Here is a 10,015-nt window from a genome sequence, read left to right on the forward strand (position 1 = left end):
AGTAAGAAAAGCAAAATTTTTTTTTTCCCCGCTGAAAAATTTCTGATCAGAAAAAGCTGCTCATGGCACACACAGCATCTTGACCTGAAGGACACTTTCCAACCTGGTGTGAGAGGAAGCCTGTAGTTACCTCCCACCTATCTCCATATTTATAGCCTTCATTTACAGCTGGGTTATTGTTTGGTGGCCTTTTGTCTTTCCTTGGCAGTGACAATGACTTTTTCTGCTGTGTTATAAACGAGCAGCCATGTCCATGAGCCTGTTCCAGGTCATTTTCACAGCACAGTGATCACGGGCACAGGGCAGGCAGCTCCAGCACTGCCAGCTTGGGATGTGGGGCTGCAGAGGTAGAAACTGCTTAAAGAGGGGCCCAGGCCATCATTCCTCTTGGTGCACACCGTGGAGGAAGCTGTCATTGTGTCAGTCTGCTCTGAAGGACCCAGTGCGCTCACAGCTTCAAATATTTCTTGGCCCAAGCTCTTGGAGTGCCCAGGAAAGTTGCTCAGAAATCCAGGCCCTGCCACTCTTTGGTGGGCTTCTTCCCAGGCTCATTTTCTTTTGGAAGACAAAAGCAAACCAGATTACTTTTTTCCCTCCTGCCTCCAGCATCTTCCCTGTCTGACTTTGATCTGAACACTTTGGACAGAAGTTTTCCTTCTTTGCTCACCTCAGCTTTTCCAAACCCCCTGTATTCTCCAGAGGGGGAGGTCTGTCCATGGGCAAGAGCAAGCCCAAAGGCTCCCCAGAACAGGGAGACTCGTGAGGCTCAGCTCAGCAGAGCCCTGTGGGCAGTGTGAGGAGTGTGAGCAGTGTGAGCAGTGTCTGATGAGCAGTGTGAGGAGTGTGAGCAGTGTGAGGAGAGTGAGGAGTGTCTGATGAGCAGTGTGAGCAGTGTGAGCAGTGTGAGGTGTGTGAGGAGTGTCTGATGAGCAGTGTGAGGAGTGTGAGCAGTGTGAGGTGTGTGAGGAGTGTCTGATGAGCAGTGTGAGCAGTGTGAGGTGTGTCTGATGAGCAGTGTGAGGAGTGTGAGGAGTGTCTGATGAGCAGTGTGAGCAGTGTGAGCAGTGTGAGGAGTGTGAGGAGTGTGAGCAGTGTCTGATGAGCAGTGTGAGGAGTGTGAGGTGTGTCTGATGAGCAGTGTGAGCAGTGTGAGCAGTGTGAGCAGTGTCTGATGAGCAGTGTGAGGTGTGTGAGGAGTGTGAGCAGTGTGAGCAGTGTCTGATGAGCAGTGTGAGCAGTGTGAGCAGTGTGAGCAGTGTGAGGAGTGTCTGATGAGCAGTGTGAGCAGTGTGAGGTGTGTCTGATGAGCAGTGTGAGGAGTGTGAGCAGTGTGAGCAGTGTGAGCAGTGTGAGCAGTGTGAGCAGTGTGAGGAGTGTCTGATGAGCAGTGTGAGGAGTGTGAGCAGTGTGAGCAGTGTGAGCAGTGTCTGATGAGCAGTGTGAGCAGTGTGAGCAGTGTGAGCAGTGTGAGCAGTGTGAGGAGTGTGAGGAGTGTGAGGAGTGTCTGATGAGCAGTGTGAGGAGTGTGAGCAGTGTGAGCAGTGTGAGGTGTGTCTGATGAGCAGTGTGAGCAGTGTGAGCAGTGTGAGCAGTGTGAGGAGTGTCTGATGAGCAGTGTGAGCAGTGTGAGCAGTGTGAGGTGTGTCTGATGAGCAGTGTGAGCAGTGTGAGCAGTGTGAGGAGTGTCTGATGAGCCCACAGACCCCTCGTGCCTGGTTTGTTTCCTCAGGGTGGAGAGGAGGGCTGTCCACATCTGCTTGTGCCACACTGGGCCCTGCTGGTGCAGGAGGAGACAGAGGACAAAGCCATCCCTTCATTCCTTACGGCCTGCTCTGCCCTTGACTCTCTTGATCTTTTTTGAGGCAGGTAGCAAATAAAGCCACAGTGAAAACAAACTATCACAGATTTATGACTTGAGGTCATAAAAATTAGATGGTTCTTTTGTAGCTGCTCGCTCACTTGCAACATTCCTGGCTCCAGGGAGAAGGTAGAGCAGGTCATAAACACAGAGTTGCTCTCCTGATGGGTGACCCCCTCTGGTCTGGGGAGAGATCCCTCATGCTGTCACTGCTGGCAGCAGAGGCGAGGTGGGCTGGGCTGCCAGGACCCAGCCAGGAGCCAGCAGGGTGAATGTCCCTTGGGTCTGGCTCAGCTTCAACTCAAGATTTCCCAGCTTGGTTTGAGCCTGGGCACAGCAGGGAATCCCTGTGTGATGCCTGCTCTGGCAATGGACACTCCTGAGCCCTCTCTGCAAAACCCTATGGCAAAAAGAGGCAGCCCTGATCAGGCTCCTGTCCAAGGAGAAGCATTCCCAGGTATCATAGTCTGTATTTTGAGCCAAGGAAAAGCAGACAGTCCTTTCTGGTCTGTCCCAGTTGTTACCCTAGCTAGTTAGGATTTCCACTGACTCACAGACCTATTTAGGCTGGAAAAGATCTTTAAGGTCACCAAGTCTAACCATGACCCCAGTGCTCACACACACAATATTACCCTAGATTGTGTGAGGATTCAGTTCCAGCTGCCTTCTGCTGAGAGCAGGGAGGGTTGGATTCAAAAATAAGGTTACTCTGCAAAATAAGAAACCCAACAAAACAATATTTCCTTCCTAGAAGGCCTTTAGTGAAATTATCCTTTATTCTTTGCCCTGTCCTTCCTGCCACAGCAGCGAGTATGTGTGAAAGCAAAGGATGTTTTATTCAGGGGAAAGGAGCAATTCCCTGTGTGTACAACCAGGAACTCCTCTCCATCACTCTGTGGAGTTTGACACTGTGATTCCCCAGCTGTCACCGTCATCTGCCATGAATTACTACCTCTCTCACATCACATTAAACATCACTCTTTCTTACATTCTCTTTCCACTACTGATTGTCTTGTAGGAAAAATCTCTTTGCTCAGAGCGTATACCTGGATTGCCTGCAGGATGAACTGCTCTCTCTGTAATAGTCCCTTACTCTGACACCCATGGAGGTGTCCAACACCCACTGCCCTTTCCACTCAGGGGCAAGATGTGAGTACCAGGGAAGGTCTGCTTCTCCTTTGAATTTCTGTTCTTCAGCTGAGCAGAGAGCACCTTCCCTTAAATCCTCTCATCAAAGCACTCTGGCCATGTGACAGCTGTACAATACCTGCAGTTGCAAAAAGAAAAGTGATTTTCAGCTGCATTTACTAGCAAATTTAAAAAAAAAATCTTGTTTAGGATAATCCAGAATGGGGGGGCTGAGATACCTATTCGTATTTAAAGAGCAGATCCTTTTGGCTCACCAGAGGCAAGTTTGAACCTGACTACACCCGTTCTCTTTTACAGGAAAGTGTTACTGACCCAGGCAGGGGGGTTGCAGTGGATGGTCCAGGCCCAGGTTTCTGGCTGTGCATTCAGATCACCTGCTTTCATATTCAGCCTATTTCCCTCCCACTTGCCTGTTCTAATCTCCACCTTGTAGCCAAAACAAATAAAATTGATAAATAGAACTTGACCCACGCATTCTGTTATTGGCATGTTTTCCTTATTGAAGAGGAGATAAGTGAAAACATAGAACAAATTATGCAGATAAGTATCAGAGAAGTCAAAGCTAACCATATCTCAGCATGTTCATGTGAATGATTGGCACAGAATGCACTCCTGGTGGACTGAGCCAGCAAACTTCCACACGAGTTTCTGTCCCTTTTTCTTCTTCTCCACTTCCTCCTTAGACACAGAATCACAACAGCATTGAGGCTGGAACAGCACCCTGAGATCACAGAGTCCAGCTGCTCCCTCAGCACTGAAAAGGCCACCACTGTCCCATGTCCCCAGGTGCCACATCCATGAGCCTGTTAAACCCCTCCAGGGATGGGGACTCCACCACTGCCCTGGGCAGCTGTGCCAGGGCAGGGCTGGACAGTCCTTTCTGGAAAGAAATGTTCCCAATGTCCAACCTAAACTTCCCCTGGTGCAATTTGAGGCTATTTTCCCTTGTCCTGTTACCTGAGAAAAGAGACTGACCCCCACCTGGCCACAGCCTCCTGCCAGGGAGCTCCTGAGCCTCCTTTTCTCCAGGCTGAGCACCCCCAGCCCCCTCAGCCACTCCCCAGCAGACCTGTGCTCTTCCTCCCTCTTCCCTCACTGACTTGGCTGATTTTTCACAGCAAATGTTTCACAGCAACATCTCTAGGTTGATCAGGAATTTTGTTTTTATCCCTTCAGAGGAACACGTGCCTGAACTCCGTGACGGGCTGCACCTGTGAAATCCCAGGGAAGCAAACAAAGTCTGGCTTCAGTGGAGCTCATCATGGGGACCACAGCTGAGGGATCACCTTGTGGCCTGGATGACAGCAAAGGGAAACTCACCAAGCATGGAGAGGGGTTGATAGCACCACTGATAGCAGAGTGATAACAACATCAGCAAACAGCCCAGCCAGCCGGAGCAGGGTGTCTTGGAGGGGACCATTCCTCTGCAGGCACTGCATCACAAAGTGTCAGGGAGTTTTAACCTCCCCAGGTCTCAGAATCAAATGGGTGTCACCTGCTTCAGTCAGGTGCCTTCTTCCCATGGAACAAAGGCTCTCATTGTCTGGGTAAAGCAAAGGCTGATTCCCAGGGGCCAGGGCACTGAGGCATACTGCTGGCCCTTTCTAAGAGAGGATGTGGAACCTGGGTTCTCACTGGACTGGGTGTGTCTTACTCAGTAACTAAAGCAATTGATAAACCCCTTGGCATCCAGAAAATGCCATCAGCTTCCTCAGAACAGCACTCAGTTGCCAATTCTCCCCTGGTACAGATGCCAGCCTAGCTTGGAGCAGCAGGGCAGGCTGGTGCAGGCAGGTGGCTGCAGGAGAATGCTGCAGGATGGAGTGGAGCTGCTCCTGAGCCATAGCACAAGGAGAAGTGTGAGCCCACTGCCCAGGCTCTAGCAGCTTGGGAACAGCACCCTGATGCCCACACTGCTGCATGTGCTGCGTGGGTGATGAGAGCAGCAAAATTCTGGAGTGTCCTGAGCTTGTTCAGAGCTGGGACTCTCCTTGCCAAGCCATGGGAGCTGAGTGCCTCTGTACCACAGGCAGCCAGTGCAAGCTGCAGTCCTGCACAACCTGCAATGATCCTGCACACTATTCCCACTGTATGATAAAAAAGAAGAAGAGGCAGAAGAAAATCAGGATGCTTGAAATGACATTTTTAATGCCTTCCAAGCAATGCACAGCATATTTATCTGCTCTCAGTAAAGGTTAATATTGTGGTTTATATTTTGCATAAATGTACTCATTAAGAGTCTTGTCTCTGACCAGTAAATGTTTAAAGCACTGCTTCTTGAAAAATATCTTTTATGTAGTATTAGGATCTGTCAGAACAGAGAACTATGTCTTCAGATCTCATCAGTTTAGCACTTCAGAGGGTGCCTCTCCCTGAATCTTTTATCTTGAGTCACTGATGAAAAAATATTGTATTCCCTAGCTCTGTTTTCCTTTTTGCCTAACTTCGAGCTTAACTGGAACTTCAACAAACTGTAATAGTTAAATACATTTTTTTTTCCCTCCTCAGTGTGTCTGGCCCAATGAGAAATACGAGTTCCAAACACTGCAAGGAATGTTTGTATCTGTGACCCAGCTGGGAGCAGAGTGCTCACACAGCCCCCTCCCCTCCTCTGGGAAGGGGCTCCTGGAGGCTCCTTTTGAAAGGGGGTGCATCCAAACAGCCCAACAAGGCCTGGGAAGGGACATGCCCAGGGGAGGGACAAGTAGCAGGGATTTTCACTCATCCCATCACAGGACGAATGAACACCTGCACTGACAGTTCCTGTGGCAGTCACTGACCAAGGCAGGGACCTGGGGATGGCACAAATCTGCAAAGCAAACACCACAACAGAGGAGACACCTGGTGCCAGTAAAACCCCAGAACTGGCTCCTCCTGAAACTTCATCTGTGTGTGTGTGTGCACAGATAAAGCAAATCACAGACCCTCCCAGCCCACACACCCTGGGACATGTGCTCTCAGCAGCAAGAGTCAGGATGGCTGTTTGGGACAGGATTGGGCTCCAAGTGTCCAGGGCCGGCTTGGACGGGGCTTGGAGCAGCCAGGGATGGTGGCAGCTGCCCCTGCCTGTGCCAGAGGGGTGGAACCAGGTGATCCTTCAGGCTCCTTCCAAACCAAACCCTTCTCTGCTTCTGTGGCATTTTTTCCCTGTGCAAAGAGTCAGACAACATGCAAATCACTGCCTCACAGAAGGAATGATTCACTGAGGATGTGGAGGTGCTGCAGAGCTGCCTGTGGTGAACAGAAGGCCCCACAGTGCTGAGCCTGTCACAGCCTGCAGCAGGTGCAAATGTGTTAATTACTGTGGCTGTGCTTCCAGGATCACTGGCATTCCTGGAGCAGGCTGGGCAGGGCACTGCCATTCTTTGTTACCAAACACTGCCAAAACTTGTGCACCAGGCCTGCACCCTGGCAGCTGACCCAGGGAAACACAGGTGCAGCAAATCAGGTCCATTACAAAATAATCCCTGTGCTTTTTGTGGCACTCCTCTGTCCCAGTGGAATAGGGAACATTCTTAAAGGGCAGCTCTGCACACTGCCAGCTTCCCCACAGCTGCAGGCACAGCAGTGAGTGTCTCCCAGAGCAGAGGAGGGCAAAGGGGCAGTGTGAGAAGGCTCTCCTTGTTTTGTTCAAGATGCACACCAAACCAAGTTTGTGTTTTCCTGAGAGCAGTAAAAGAATGTGGTGATTATTATCCTACAGAAATACAAGAAAATACTTTCTGTGGGCCAAACCTTGTGCATTACCTTTGCCTGCAGATTTAACTGTGGGTATCTGTGATTCCAAGAAGCTCAGCACAGTGGTATCACATAATCTCCGTTTCCCAACAAACTGAGGTGATCAAAGCTGCAGGGTAACTCGTAGGCGTTCAGGGAATGCCACACTCAGAGCTGACAGCAGACTGAGCACAGGATGCCACTGCACACCCTGTGCCAGGGCTCCTGCCAGCCACACTGATCAAAGGGACTGAGGTTGTGCCCCTGCCCCCGTGACTCCCCTGGGGCTGGGATCCCAGCCCTGCCCACCCCAAGGCACTGAGCACTCAGAGCTTCCAGGGGTCACAAAGGCACAACTGACTCGGGCTGAGAGTTGTGCTGAGCAGACAGTGGGAGGGAGAGGCCATGTTCCTAAGGAGAGGGAAAGTGGCATCATCCATGGCACTGGCACATCTGCAGGGCTGGGTGTCCCTGCCTCTGCCTCTCCTCCCCCTTCAGCAGGGCTCCCTCAGAACACAGAGCTGCTCCACAACACAGCACTGGGGCAGAGAAGGGTCTTTTCTAGAAAGCCTCGCTGAGAAAATTATTTTTCTTAAAGGACAGTTGCTATGTACCATAAGGGTTAACCTAGGCAGTGCATGATGAAGAAAAAACCATTAAAATATCTGTGGAGAGATTTCCCACACCTATCTATGTACATTTAATTCAAAAGAGCCTGTCTGGGCATGCTGTGAAGCTGTGAGGGAAAACGAGACATTCCTCTTGCAGCTTTGGCACTGCTGCAGTTCTCAGGTCTGTCCCATTCCCTCCCCATCTGTACTTTGGGGAACTGGGACCGTGACCCCAACAGCTGGGACAAGTCAGATTTAAGCCCTATATGAGAACACCACAGAATTGGATAATGAGATAAAATTTGTTAACATCATTTAAACACCCAGGAAAAAAAATTAGCAACGTTCACACTGCTGAGATAATTTATTTCTGTGAATGATGAAATGGGAATGTCTTGGCTTGTAGGCCTGGGGATGCATGTGTAACTGTGATTGGTTCTGCATCACCCTTCTGTGTCCCTCTTCTCTATCACTTCTTTCTCCAGAAATCAATCTTGATTACAGAAATAATTGAATCTTGTAATTAAATCTCATCTTATGGAAGGAAATCGGGTGAAACTCTGATTTATGAGTACTGATAACACTTTGAAATAAAAAGCTCAAGCAGCATGAACATTGTGCATCCTGTGCCTGAAACAGCTATTTCAATATTAGACAGTTATTTCTAGTAACAATCAATAATCATGGAATTACTCTTGCAGGAGAAGAGCATGAAAAGGATTGCTCTTTTTCATTTGCTCATTTAAACTGCACTAAGAAAAAAATACCATGCCTATATTTCTCCCTGTTGTGCCTGGCTTTACATGGATCCAGCCATGAATCTCTAAAATATGCCTGTCTAGCATTAATAGAGATAAATAAATCTACCTCAGACTGAAAAAAGAAAAGTACATTATTGCCATTCCACAGATTTTAGTTCCATTTTCTTGGTAATTTATAGGCAGGAAAAATAATTCAGTCACAGTTATAAACTTGGTATAAAATAAACTTTAAAGAAGGGGAAAGAACCCAAACCCACATTCTGATAGCAGTGAGATATTAATGAAAACCCCCCAGGGTTATTTCCAATGAACTTTCTCCTTACCCTGTGTCACAAATTGCCTTGTACAGAGAAAGGAATTGGTTAAATATTTTGCAGGAAGATGAAATATTGAGTTCCTTCAAGAAACAGGAGAAGCACATGGAGACAACTGCACGAGCCTTGTGCTGCAGCTGGATTGTCACTGGCATTGCCAACACATGGAATTTCGTCACTAATTATGCAATGTGCAGATTTGAGTCTCAGCCACGGGTGCCAGATGACCACATCCCAACCTCAGTCTCACTGGTTTGTTTTTGGGAAAGCAGAAATTTAAATCTCCCCCAGTTACTCAGGATAACCAAAAAACGATCCAGAAGCTCAACACCAGTGAATTACTTTTTCTTTACTGAGCTTTTTTCAGAAATCTGAATAATGAGATATTATTATATCTGTCCTGTCTCCCAGCATTTCAGTGTCTCCCTGAGGACTCTGACAGGCTGGGCAACAGCTTCATCTTTATTCTCCCTGCAAGAACATCCCTGTTGGGAAGGATGAAAGTTTGACAAGAAAGTCTCACATATATGTGTGCTTAGCAGAAAGAATTTTGAATGTAGAATCTGAAGAAGGAATAGAGATGGAAGCAAGTTTTGATAGAAAAGAGTTGCTGAGCCAGTCTCACTGGATAACCAAGGAGGCAAAGGGTGAGTTAGTTAGAAGGGGTTTTTATGACCTAGAGCAAAGGATAAACCCACCTCCAACAAGAAGATGTTTTTTCCAAGCACAAAGAGAGCACAGGCAAAAAAGCCTGCCAATGTTGCAAGTAGAAAAAAGATCTCAGGATTTTCCACTGCAAGAAAACTGAAAAACAACTTCTAGCTTAAACTGTAATGAATATGATAATTATAGTAGTTATGATAGGCCATAGATAACAGTTAAGGTATAGATTGGTTCTACTGTATGAAGATGCTCAGCAAAGACAAGTCTATAATGCACTGTAACCAAAACCAAAGGGGCTCCAGGCCTGCCTGCAGCTGAGCTGACAGCTGTGGGCACAGCTCTGTCACCCACCACCCTGGGCTGCTGTAACTCCTGGATGTGATAAACTGCATTTTGAAGAGCTGCCTGGAGTCCAGCATCTCTCATTCAGGCTCTTACCCATCCCAGCAGTGCCTGCATCAACAGAATCCCTTTCTCACCTGCATGCCAAGCAAGGGAGCCTGGCCCCAGGGTGCTGCTCTGCCCAGCTCCTGTCCCCCCTGAGCCTGGGCAGCATCACTCAGCTCAGCGAGAAGGGTCTGCCAGGAGCCTGCTCTGCCCAAGCCCTGCACTGCCAGCGGTGCCAGTGAGAGAGGAGAGAGAGCTCATGGAACCCCCTCATGGAGAGCAGAGCTGAGGGTGAGCTCAGGCAGGATCTGCCCTGGCTCCAGCCAGGCTGGCAGGCAGGAGCACGGGAGGGAGGCAAGGGCGTGGGGCAGCAGCAGTGAACAGCCAGAGTGTGGTGTCAGGATGCTGCAGAGGGATGTGGAATGAACGCCAGGAATGAAATGGGGTGGCAGAGCTCAGAGACAGCTTGTTCTCCAGGGACACTGCCTTGTGGCTTGCATGGTGAGTGCTTGAAGCCTTGCAGAATTGTTTCTCTTAGGAGGTGAAAATGATGTG

This window comes from Molothrus aeneus, chromosome 14 (genome assembly GCF_037042795.1).
Source record: "Molothrus aeneus isolate 106 chromosome 14, BPBGC_Maene_1.0, whole genome shotgun sequence".
NCBI classification, from domain to species: Eukaryota; Metazoa; Chordata; class Aves; order Passeriformes; family Icteridae; genus Molothrus; species Molothrus aeneus.